Source organism: Trachinotus anak, unplaced genomic scaffold (assembly GCF_046630095.1).
Source record: "Trachinotus anak isolate AG129_WGS33_773 ecotype Australia unplaced genomic scaffold, CSIRO_AGI_Tana_v1 ptg000026l, whole genome shotgun sequence".
Classification (NCBI taxonomy): domain Eukaryota; kingdom Metazoa; phylum Chordata; class Actinopteri; order Carangiformes; family Carangidae; genus Trachinotus; species Trachinotus anak.
Window position 1 is genome coordinate 15,075,001 of NW_027273877.1, and position 10,000 is coordinate 15,085,000.

The window sequence follows — 10,000 nt, forward strand, 5'->3', positions numbered from 1 at the left end:
TTGTTTGCACAGAAAAGTGAAAAAGCTTACAGCACCTGGTATTCCCAGGCGGTCTCACAGGCAAGTACTAACCAGGCCCGACCCTGCTTAGCTTCCGAGATCGGACGAGATCGGGCGTGCTCAGGGTGGTATGGCCGTAAGCCGCAGAGCAAGTGAGAACTACCCCCTTTATACATGATGATCCACACCATCACAGACATGGCTGTGTATGTCAAGCGCGGGTGTCTTTGCTTGACTTTCTTTCTTTCTTTCTTTCTCTCAACTTGTCAACTGTGTAATGTGATAATATGAAAGTGTGGTTTGTGCACTGTGAGCTGAACTGTCTGCACAGTGACTGACAGTTGAGCAGTGGCACAGTCAGTGCTGTTTACTGAAGCAGCAGCGTCCTCTGTTGTTTGCACAGAAAAGTGAAAAAGTTTACAGCACCTGGTATTCCCAGGCGGTCTCCCATCCAAGTACTAACCAGGCCCGACCCTGCTTAGCTTCCGAGATCGGACGAGATCTGGCGTGCTCAGGGTGGTATGGCCGTAAGCCGCAGAGCAAGTGACAACTACCCCCTTTATACATGATGATCCACACCATCACAGACATGGCTGTGTATGTCAAGTGCGGGTGTCTTTGCTCGACTTTCTTTCTTTCTTTCTTTCTCTCAACTTGTCAACTGTGTAATGTGATAATATGAAAGTGTGGTTTGTGCACTGTGAGCTGAACTGTCTGCACAGTGATTGACAGTTGAGCAGTGGCACAGTCAGTGCTGTTTACTGAAGCAGCAGCGTCCTCTGTTGTTTGCACAGAAAAGTGAAAAAGCTTACAGCACCTGGTATTCCCAGGCGGTCTCCCATCCAAGTACTAACCAGGCCCGACCCTGCTTAGCTTCCGAGATCAGACGAGATCGGGCGTGCTCAGGGTGGTATGGCCGTAAGCCGCAGAGAAAGTGACAACTACCCCCTTTATACATGATGATCCACACCATCACAGACATGGCTGTGTATGTCAAGCGCGGGTGTCTTTGCTCGACTTTCTTTCTTTCTTTCTTTCTCTCAACTTGTCAACTGTGTAATGTGATAATATGAAAGTGTGGTTTGTGCACTGTGAGCTGAACTGTCTGCACAGTGATTGACAGTTGAGCAGTGGCACAGTCAGTGCTGTTTACTGAAGCAGCAGCGTCCTCTGTTGTTTGCACAGAAAAGTGAAAAAGCTTACAGCACCTGGTATTCCCAGGCGGTCTCCCATCCAAGTACTAACCAGGCCCGACCCTGCTTAGCTTCCGAGATCGGGTGTGCTCAGGGTGGTATGGCCGTAAGCCGCAGAGCAAGTGACAACTACCCCCTTTATACATGATGATCCACACCATCACAGACATGGCTGTGTATGTCAAGCGCGGGTGTCTTTGCTTGACTTTCTTTCTTTCTTTCTTTCTCTCAACTTGTCAACTGTGTAATGTTATAATATGAAAGTGTGGTTTGTGCACTGTGAGCTGAACTGTCTGCACAGTGATTGACAGTTGAGCAGTGGCACAGTCAGTGCTGTTTACTGAAGCAGCAGCGTCCTCTGTTGTTTGCACAGAAAAGTGAAAAAGCTTACAGCACCTGGTATTCCCAGGCGGTCTCCCATCCAAGTACTAACCAGGCCCGACCCTGCTTAGCTTCCGAGATCGGACGAGATCGGGCGTGCTCAGGGTGGTATGGCCGTAAGCCGCAGAGCAAGTGACAACTACCCCCTTTATACATGATGATCCACACCATCACAGACATGGCTGTGTATGTCAAGCGCGGGTGTCTTTGCTCGACTTTCTTTCTTTCTTTCTTTCTCTCAACTTGTCAACTGTGTAATGTGATAATATGAAAGTGTGGTTTGTGCACTGTGAGCTGAACTGTCTGCACAGTGATTGACAGTTGAGCAGTGGCACAGTCAGTGCTGTTTACTGAAGCAGCAGCGTCCTCTGTTGTTTGCACAGAAAAGTGAAAAAGCTTACAGCACCTGGTATTCCCAGGCGGTCTCCCATCCAAGTACTAACCAGGCCCGACCCTGCTTAGCTTCCGAGATCGGACGAGATCGGGCGTGCTCAGGGTGGTATGGCCGTAAGCCGCAGAGCAAGTGACAACTACCCCCTTTATACATGATGATCCACACCATCACAGACATGGCTGTGTATGTCAAGCGCGGGTGTCTTTGCTTGACTTTCTTTCTTTCTTTCTTTCTCTCAACTTGTCAACTGTGTAATGTGATAATATGAAAGTGTGGTTTGTGCACTGTGAGCTGAACTGTCTGCACAGTGATTGACAGTTGAGCAGTGGCACAGTCAGTGCTGTTTACTGAAGCAGCAGCGTCCTCTGTTGTTTGCACAGAAAAGTGAAAAAGCTTACAGCACCTGGTATTCCCAGGCGGTCTCCCATCCAAGTACTAACCAGGCCCGACCCTGCTTAGCTTCCGAGATCTGACGAGATCGGGCGTGCTCAGGGTGGTATGGCCGTAAGCCGCAGAGCAAGTGACAACTACCCCCTTTATACATGATGATCCACACCATCACAGACATGGCTGTGTATGTCAAGCGCGGGTGTCTTTGCTCGACTTTCTTTCTTTCTTTCTTTCTCTCAACTTGTCAACTTGTCAACTGTGTAATGTCAAAATATGAAAGTGTGGTTTGTGCACTGTGAGCTGAACTGTCTGCACAGTGATTGACAGTTGAGCAGTGGCACAGTCAGTGCTGTTTACTGAAGCAGCAGCGTCCTCTGTTGTTTGCACAGAAAAGTGAAAAAGTTTACAGCACCTGGTATTCCCAGGCGGTCTCCCATCCAAGTACTAACCAGGCCCGACCCTGCTTAGCTTCCGAGATCGGACGAGATCGGGCGTGCTCAGGGTGGTATGGCCGTAAGCCGCAGAGAAAGTGACAACTACCCCCTTTATACATGATGATCCACACCATCACAGACATGGCTGTGTATGTCAAGCGCAGGTGTCTTTGCTTGACTTTCTTTCTTTCTTTCTTTCTCTCAACTTGTCAACTGTGTAATGTGATAATATGAAAGTGTGGTTTGTGCACTGTGAGCTGAACTGTCTGCACAGTGATTGACAGTTGAGCAGTGGCACAGTCAGTGCTGTTTACTGAAGCAGCAGCGTCCTCTGTTGTTTGCACAGAAAAGTGAAAAAGCTTACAGCACCTGGTATTCCCAGGCGGTCTCCCATCCAAGTACTAACCAGGCCCGACCCTGCTTAGCTTCCGAGATCAGGCGTGCTCAGGGTGGTATGGCCGTAAGCCGCAGAGCAAGTGACAACTACCCCCTTTATACATGATGATCCACACCATCACAGACATGGCTGTGTATGTCAAGCGCGGGTGTCTTTGCTCGACTTTCTTTCTTTCTTTCTTTCTCTCAACTTGTCAACTGTGTAATGTGATAATATGAAAGTGTGGTTTGTGCACTGTGAGCTGAACTGTCTGCACAGTGATTGACAGTTGAGCAGTGGCACAGTCAGTGCTGTTTACTGAAGCAGCAGCGTCCTCTGTTGTTTGCACAGAAAAGTGAAAAAGCTTACAGCACCTGGTATTCCCAGGCGGTCTCCCATCCAAGTACTAACCAGGCCCGACCCTGCTTAGCTTCCGAGATCGGACGAGATCGGGCGTGCTCAGGGTGGTATGGCCGTAAGCCGCAGAGCAAGTGACAACTACCCCCTTTATACATGATGATCCACACCATCACAGACATGGCTGTGTATGTCAAGCGCGGGTGTCTTTGCTCGACTTTCTTTCTTTCTTTCTTTCTCTCAACTTGTCAACTGTGTAATGTGATAATATGAAAGTGTGGTTTGTGCACTGTGAGCTGAACTGTCTGCACAGTGATTGACAGTTGAGCAGTGGCACAGTCAGTGCTGTTTACTGAAGCAGCAGCGTCCTCTGTTGTTTGCACAGAAAAGTGAAAAAGCTTACAGCACCTGGTATTCCCAGGCGGTCTCCCATCCAAGTACTAACCAGGCCCGACCCTGCTTAGCTTCCGAGATCGGACGAGATCGGGCGTGCTCAGGGTGGTATGGCCGTAAGCCGCAGAGCAAGTGACAACTACCCCCTTTATACATGATGATCCACACCATCACAGACATGGCTGTGTATGTCAAGCGCGGGTGTCTTTGCTCGACTTTCTTTCTTTCTTTCTTTCTCTCAACTTGTCAACTGTGTAATGTGATAATATGAAAGTGTGGTTTGTGCACTGTGAGCTGAACTGTCTGCACAGTGATTGACAGTTGAGCAGTGGCACAGTCAGTGCTGTTTACTGAAGCAGCAGCGTCCTCTGTTGTTTGCACAGAAAAGTGAAAAAGCTTACAGCACCTGGTATTCCCAGGCGGTCTCCCATCCAAGTACTAACCAGGCCCCACCCTGCTTAGCTTCCGAGATCCGACGAGATCTGGCGTGCTCAGGGTGGTATGGCCGTAAGCCGCAGAGCAAGTGACAACTACCCCCTTTATACATGATGATCCACACCATCACAGACATGGCTGTGTATGTCAAGTGCGGGTGTCTTTGCTCGACTTTCTTTCTTTCTTTCTTTCTCTCAACTTGTCAACTGTGTAATGTGATAATATGAAAGTGTGGTTTGTGCACTGTGAGCTGAACTGTCTGCACAGTGATTGACAGTTGAGCAGTGGCACAGTCAGTGCTGTTTACTGAAGCAGCAGCGTCCTCTGTTGTTTGCACAGAAAAGTGAAAAAGCTTACAGCACCTGGTATTCCCAGGCGGTCTCCCATCCAAGTACTAACCAGGCCCAACCCTGCTTAGCTTCCGAGATCGGACGAGATCGGGCGTGCTCAGGGTGGTATGGCCGTAAGCCGCAGAGCAACTGACAACTACCCCCTTTATACATGATGATCCACACCATCACAGACATGGCTGTGTATGTCAAGCGCGGGTGTCTTTGCTTGACTTTCTTTCTTTCTTTCTTTCTCTCAACTTGTCAACTTGTCAACTGTGTAATGTGATAATATGAAAGTGTGGTTTGTGCACTGTGAGCTGAACTGTCTGCACAGTGATTGACAGTTGAGCAGTGGCACAGTCAGTGCTGTTTACTGAAGCAGCAGCGTCCTCTGTTGTTTGCACAGAAAAGTGAAAAAGCTTACAGCACCTGGTATTCCCAGGCGGTCTCCCATCCAAGTACTAACCAGGCCCGACCCTGCTTAGCTTCCGAGATCGGACGAGATCTGGCGTGCTCAGGGTGGTATGGCCGTAAGCCGCAGAGCAAGTGACAACTACCCCCTTTATACATGATGATCCACACCATCACAGACATGGCTGTGTATGTCAAGCGCGGGTGTCTTTGCTTGACTTTCTTTCTTTCTTTCTTTCTCTCAACTTGTCAACTGTGTAATGTGATAATATGAAAGTGTGGTTTGTGCACTGTGAGCTGAACTGTCTGCACAGTGATTGACAGTTGAGCAGTGGCACAGTCAGTGCTGTTTACTGAAGCAGCAGCGTCCTCTGTTGTTTGCACAGAAAAGTGAAAAAGCTTACAGCACCTGGTATTCCCAGGCGGTCTCCCAGGCAAGTACTAACCAGGCCCGACCCTGCTTAGCTTCCGAGATCGGACGAGATCGGGCGTGCTCAGGGTGGTATGGCCGTAAGCCGCAGAGCAAGTGACAACTACCCCCTTTATACATGATGATCCACACCATCACAGACATGGCTGTGTATGTCAAGCGCGGGTGTCTTTGCTTGACTTTCTTTCTTTCTTTCTTTCTCTCAACTTGTCAACTGTGTAATGTGATAATATGAAAGTGTGGTTTGTGCACTGTGAGCTGAACTGTCTGCACAGTGATTGACAGTTGAGCAGTGGCACAGTCAGTGCTGTTTACTGAAGCAGCAGCGTCCTCTGTTGTTTGCACAGAAAAGTGAAAAAGCTTACAGCACCTGGTATTCCCAGGCGGTCTCCCATCCAAGTACTAACCAGGCCCGACCCTGCTTAGCTTCCGAGATCGGGCGTGCTCAGGGTGGTATGGCCGTAAGCCGCAGAGAAAGTGACAACTACCCCCTTTATACATGATGATCCACACCATCACAGACATGGCTGTGTATGTCAAGCGCGGGTGTCTTTGCTCGACTTTCTTTCTTTCTTTCTTTCTCTCAACTTGTCAACTGTGTAATGTGATAATATGAAAGTGTGGTTTGTGCACTGTGAGCTGAACTGTCTGCACAGTGATTGACAGTTGAGCAGTGGCACAGTCAGTGCTGTTTACTGAAGCAGCAGCGTCCTCTGTTGTTTGCACAGAAAAGTGAAAAAGCTTACAGCACCTGGTATTCCCAGGCGGTCTCCCATCCAAGTACTAACCAGGCCCAACCCTGCTTAGCTTCCGAGATCGGACGAGATCGGGCGTGCTCAGGGTGGTATGGCCGTAAGCCGCAGAGCAAGTGACAACTACCCCCTTTATACATGATGATCCACACCATCACAGACATGGCTGTGTATGTCAAGCGCGGGTGTCTTTGCTTGACTTTCTTTCTTTCTTTCTTTCTCTCAACTTGACAACTTGTCAACTGTGTAATGTGATAATATGAAAGTGTGGTTTGTGCACTGTGAGCTGAACTGTCTGCACAGTGATTGACAGTTGAGCAGTGGCACAGTCAGTGCTGTTTACTGAAGCAGCAGCGTCCTCTGTTGTTTGCACAGAAAAGTGAAAAAGCTTACAGCACCTGGTATTCCCAGGCGGTCTCCCATCCAAGTACTAACCAGGCCCGACCCTGCTTAGCTTCCGAGATCGGACGAGATCGGGCGTGCTCAGGGTGGTATGGCCGTAAGCCGCAGAGCAAGTGACAACTACCCCCTTTATACATGATGATCCACACCATCACAGACATGGCTGTGTATGTCAAGCGCGGGTGTCTTTGCTTGACTTTCTTTCTTTCTTTCTTTCTCTCAACTTGTCAACTTGTCAACTGTGTAATGTGATAATATGAAAGTGTGGTTTGTGCACTGTGAGCTGAACTGTCTGCACAGTGATTGACAGTTGAGCAGTGGCACAGTCAGTGCTGTTTACTGAAGCAGCAGCGTCCTCTGTTGTTTGCACAGAAAAGTGAAAAAGCTTACAGCACCTGGTATTCCCAGGCGGTCTCCCATCCAAGTAATAACCAGGCCCGACCCTGCTTAGCTTCCGAGATCGGACGTGCTCAGGGTGGTATGGCCGTAAGCCACAGAGAAAGTGACAACTACCCCCTTTATACATGATGATCCACACCATCACAGACATGGCTGTGTATGTCAAGCGCGGGTGTCTTTGCTCGACTTTCTTTCTTTCTTTCTTTCTCTCAACTTGTCAACTGTGTAATGTGATAATATGAAAGTGTGGTTTGTGCACTGTGAGCTGAACTGTCTGCACAGTGATTGACAGTTGAGCAGTGGCACAGTCAGTGCTGTTTACTGAAGCAGCAGCGTCCTCTGTTGTTTGCACAGAAAAGTGAAAAAGCTTACAGCACCTGGTATTCCCAGGCGGTCTCCCATCCAAGTACTAACCAGGCCCGACCCTGCTTAGCTTCCGAGATCGGACGAGATCGGGCGTGCTCAGGGTGGTATGGCCGTAAGCCGCAGAGCAAGTGACAACTACCCCCTTTATACATGATGATCCACACCATCACAGACATGGCTGTGTATGTCAAGCGCGGGTGTCTTTGCTTGACTTTCTTTCTTTCTTTCTTTCTCTCAACTTGTCAACTGTGTAATGTGATAATATGAAAGTGTGGTTTGTGCACTGTGAGCTGAACTGTCTGCACAGTGATTGACAGTTGAGCAGTGGCACAGTCAGTGCTGTTTACTGAAGCAGCAGCGTCCTCTGTTGTTTGCACAGAAAAGTGAAAAAGCTTACAGCACCTGGTATTCCCAGGCGGTCTCCCATCCAAGTACTAACCAGGCCCGACCCTGCTTAGCTTCCGAGATCGGACGAGATCAGGCGTGCTCAGGGTGGTATGGCCGTAAGCTGCAGAGCAAGTGACAACTACCCCCTTTATACATGATGATCCACACCATCACAGACATGGCTGTGTATGTCAAGCGCGGGTGTCTTTGCTTGACTTTCTTTCTTTCTTTCTTTCTCTCAACTTGTCAACTTGTCAACTGTGTAATGTGATAATATGAAAGTGTGGTTTGTGCACTGTGAGCTGAACTGTCTGCACAGTGATTGACAGTTGAGCAGTGGCACAGTCAGTGCTGTTTACTGAAGCAGCAGCGTCCTCTGTTGTTTGCACAGAAAAGTGAAAAAGCTTACAGCACCTGGTATTCCCAGGCGGTCTCCCACCCAAGTACTAACCAGGCCCGACCCTGCTTAGCTTCCGAGATCGGACGAGATCGGGCGTGCTCAGGGTGGTATGGCCGTAAGCCGCAGAGCAAGTGACAACTACCCCCTTTATACATGATGATCCACACCATCACAGACATGGCTGTGTATGTCAAGCGCGGGTGTCTTTGCTCGACTTTCTTTCTTTCTTTCTTTCTCTCAACTTGTCAACTGTGTAATGTGATAATATGAAAGTGTGGTTTGTGCACTGTGAGCTGAACTGTCTGCACAGTGATTGACAGTTGAGCAGTGGCACAGTCAGTGCTGTTTACTGAAGCAGCAGCGTCCTCTGTTGTTTGCACAGAAAAGTGAAAAAGCTTACAGCACCTGGTATTCCCAGGCGGTCTCCCACCCAAGTACTAACCAGGCCCGACCCTGCTTAGCTTCCGAGATCGGACGAGATCGGGCGTGCTCAGGGTGGTATGGCCGTAAGCCGCAGAGCAAGTGACAACTACCCCCTTTATACATGATGATCCACACCATCACAGACATGGCTGTGTATGTCAAGCGCGGGTGTCTTTGCTCGACTTTCTTTCTTTCTTTCTTTCTCTCAACTTGTCAACTTGTCAACTGTGTAATGTGAAAATATGAAAGTGTGGTTTGTGCACTGTGAGCTGAACTGTCTGCACAGTGATTGACAGTTGAGCAGTGGCACAGTCAGTGCTGTTTACTGAAGCAGCAGCGTCCTCTGTTGTTTGCACAGAAAAGTGAAAAAGCTTACAGCACCTGGTATTCCCAGGCGGTCTCCCATCCAAGTACTAACCAGGCCCGACCCTGCTTAGCTTCCGAGATCGGACGAGATCGGGCGTACTCAGGGTGGTATGGCCGTAAGCCGCAGAGCAAGTGACAACTACCCCCTTTATACATGATGATCCACACCATCACAGACATGGCTGTGTATGTCAAGCGCGGGTGTCTTTGCTTGACTTTCTTTCTTTCTTTCTTTCTCTCAACTTGTCAACTGTGTAATGTGATAATATGAAAGTGTGGTTTGTGCACTGTGAGCTGAACTGTCTGCACAGTGATTGACAGTTGAGCAGTGGCACAGTCAGTGCTGTTTACTGAAGCAGCAGCGTCCTCTGTTGTTTGCACAGAAAAGTGAAAAAGCTTACAGCACCTGGTATTCCCAGGCGGTCTCCCACCAAAGTACTAACCAGGCCCGACCCTGCTTAGCTTCCGAGATCGGACGAGATCGGGCGTGCTCAGGGTGGTATGGCCGTAAGCCGCAGAGCAAGTGACAACTACCCCCTTTATACATGATGATCCACACCATCACAGACATGGCTGTGTATGTCAAGCGCGGGTGTCTTTGCTCGACTTTCTTTCTTTCTTTCTTTCTCTCAACTTGTCAACTGTGTAATGTTATAATATGAAAGTGTGGTTTGTGCACTGTGAGCTGAACTGTCTGCACAGTGACTGCCAGTTGAGCAGTGGCACAGTCAGTGCTGTTTACTGAAGCAGCAGCGTCCTCTGTTGTTTGCACAGAAAAGTGAAAAAGCTTACAGCACCTGGTATTCCCAGGCGGTCTCCCATTCAAGTACTAACCAGGCCCGACCCTGCTTAGCTTCCGAGATCAGGCGTGCTCAGGGTGGTATGGCCGTAAGCCGCAGAGCAAGTGACAACTACCCCCTTTATACATGATGATCCACACCATCACAGACATGGCTGTGTATGTCAAGCGCGGGTGTCT

General features: G+C 49.0%; 21 non-coding genes and 5 pseudogenes across 21 annotated transcripts; all 26 read right to left on the minus strand.

Moving 5' to 3' along the window:
* Window positions 1-23: 23 nt before the first annotated feature.
* On the minus strand, window positions 24-142 carry LOC139610277 (5S ribosomal RNA). Its single transcript, XR_011685722.1, has one exon. It is a non-coding gene; the product is annotated as a 5S ribosomal RNA (ribosomal RNA).
* A 272-nt stretch (window positions 143-414) lies between these two features.
* Window positions 415-533, minus strand: LOC139610257 (5S ribosomal RNA). Its single transcript, XR_011685702.1, has one exon. It is a non-coding gene; the product is annotated as a 5S ribosomal RNA (ribosomal RNA).
* Window positions 534-805: 272 nt separating this feature from the next.
* Window positions 806-924, minus strand: LOC139609999 (5S ribosomal RNA). Its single transcript, XR_011685451.1, has one exon. It is a non-coding gene; the product is annotated as a 5S ribosomal RNA (ribosomal RNA).
* Window positions 925-1,196: 272 nt separating this feature from the next.
* LOC139610292 (5S ribosomal RNA) lies at window positions 1,197-1,305 on the minus strand (annotated as a pseudogene).
* Window positions 1,306-1,577: 272 nt separating this feature from the next.
* On the minus strand, window positions 1,578-1,696 carry LOC139610342 (5S ribosomal RNA). The gene has a single exon (XR_011685742.1). It is a non-coding gene; the product is annotated as a 5S ribosomal RNA (ribosomal RNA).
* A 272-nt stretch (window positions 1,697-1,968) lies between these two features.
* On the minus strand, window positions 1,969-2,087 carry LOC139610353 (5S ribosomal RNA). The gene has a single exon (XR_011685745.1). It is a non-coding gene; the product is annotated as a 5S ribosomal RNA (ribosomal RNA).
* Window positions 2,088-2,359: 272 nt separating this feature from the next.
* LOC139610914 (5S ribosomal RNA) lies at window positions 2,360-2,478 on the minus strand. Its single transcript, XR_011686216.1, has one exon. It is a non-coding gene; the product is annotated as a 5S ribosomal RNA (ribosomal RNA).
* Window positions 2,479-2,758: 280 nt separating this feature from the next.
* On the minus strand, window positions 2,759-2,877 carry LOC139610141 (5S ribosomal RNA). Its single transcript, XR_011685588.1, has one exon. It is a non-coding gene; the product is annotated as a 5S ribosomal RNA (ribosomal RNA).
* Window positions 2,878-3,149: 272 nt separating this feature from the next.
* On the minus strand, window positions 3,150-3,258 carry LOC139610350 (5S ribosomal RNA; annotated as a pseudogene).
* A 272-nt stretch (window positions 3,259-3,530) lies between these two features.
* Window positions 3,531-3,649, minus strand: LOC139610364 (5S ribosomal RNA). The gene has a single exon (XR_011685748.1). It is a non-coding gene; the product is annotated as a 5S ribosomal RNA (ribosomal RNA).
* A 272-nt stretch (window positions 3,650-3,921) lies between these two features.
* LOC139610376 (5S ribosomal RNA) lies at window positions 3,922-4,040 on the minus strand. The gene has a single exon (XR_011685753.1). It is a non-coding gene; the product is annotated as a 5S ribosomal RNA (ribosomal RNA).
* A 272-nt stretch (window positions 4,041-4,312) lies between these two features.
* LOC139610256 (5S ribosomal RNA) lies at window positions 4,313-4,431 on the minus strand. Its single transcript, XR_011685701.1, has one exon. It is a non-coding gene; the product is annotated as a 5S ribosomal RNA (ribosomal RNA).
* Window positions 4,432-4,703: 272 nt separating this feature from the next.
* On the minus strand, window positions 4,704-4,822 carry LOC139610503 (5S ribosomal RNA). The gene has a single exon (XR_011685812.1). It is a non-coding gene; the product is annotated as a 5S ribosomal RNA (ribosomal RNA).
* Window positions 4,823-5,102: 280 nt separating this feature from the next.
* Window positions 5,103-5,221, minus strand: LOC139610186 (5S ribosomal RNA). Its single transcript, XR_011685633.1, has one exon. It is a non-coding gene; the product is annotated as a 5S ribosomal RNA (ribosomal RNA).
* Window positions 5,222-5,493: 272 nt separating this feature from the next.
* On the minus strand, window positions 5,494-5,612 carry LOC139610203 (5S ribosomal RNA). Its single transcript, XR_011685650.1, has one exon. It is a non-coding gene; the product is annotated as a 5S ribosomal RNA (ribosomal RNA).
* A 272-nt stretch (window positions 5,613-5,884) lies between these two features.
* Window positions 5,885-5,993, minus strand: LOC139610305 (5S ribosomal RNA; annotated as a pseudogene).
* A 272-nt stretch (window positions 5,994-6,265) lies between these two features.
* On the minus strand, window positions 6,266-6,384 carry LOC139610514 (5S ribosomal RNA). The gene has a single exon (XR_011685823.1). It is a non-coding gene; the product is annotated as a 5S ribosomal RNA (ribosomal RNA).
* A 280-nt stretch (window positions 6,385-6,664) lies between these two features.
* On the minus strand, window positions 6,665-6,783 carry LOC139610387 (5S ribosomal RNA). Its single transcript, XR_011685756.1, has one exon. It is a non-coding gene; the product is annotated as a 5S ribosomal RNA (ribosomal RNA).
* A 280-nt stretch (window positions 6,784-7,063) lies between these two features.
* On the minus strand, window positions 7,064-7,172 carry LOC139610440 (5S ribosomal RNA; annotated as a pseudogene).
* Window positions 7,173-7,444: 272 nt separating this feature from the next.
* LOC139610399 (5S ribosomal RNA) lies at window positions 7,445-7,563 on the minus strand. The gene has a single exon (XR_011685757.1). It is a non-coding gene; the product is annotated as a 5S ribosomal RNA (ribosomal RNA).
* Window positions 7,564-7,835: 272 nt separating this feature from the next.
* Window positions 7,836-7,954, minus strand: LOC139610102 (5S ribosomal RNA). The gene has a single exon (XR_011685550.1). It is a non-coding gene; the product is annotated as a 5S ribosomal RNA (ribosomal RNA).
* A 280-nt stretch (window positions 7,955-8,234) lies between these two features.
* Window positions 8,235-8,353, minus strand: LOC139610929 (5S ribosomal RNA). The gene has a single exon (XR_011686231.1). It is a non-coding gene; the product is annotated as a 5S ribosomal RNA (ribosomal RNA).
* Window positions 8,354-8,625: 272 nt separating this feature from the next.
* On the minus strand, window positions 8,626-8,744 carry LOC139609971 (5S ribosomal RNA). Its single transcript, XR_011685425.1, has one exon. It is a non-coding gene; the product is annotated as a 5S ribosomal RNA (ribosomal RNA).
* Window positions 8,745-9,024: 280 nt separating this feature from the next.
* LOC139610924 (5S ribosomal RNA) lies at window positions 9,025-9,143 on the minus strand. Its single transcript, XR_011686226.1, has one exon. It is a non-coding gene; the product is annotated as a 5S ribosomal RNA (ribosomal RNA).
* A 272-nt stretch (window positions 9,144-9,415) lies between these two features.
* LOC139610035 (5S ribosomal RNA) lies at window positions 9,416-9,534 on the minus strand. Its single transcript, XR_011685485.1, has one exon. It is a non-coding gene; the product is annotated as a 5S ribosomal RNA (ribosomal RNA).
* Window positions 9,535-9,806: 272 nt separating this feature from the next.
* LOC139610379 (5S ribosomal RNA) lies at window positions 9,807-9,915 on the minus strand (annotated as a pseudogene).
* Between the last annotated feature and the right edge of the window lie 85 nt (window positions 9,916-10,000).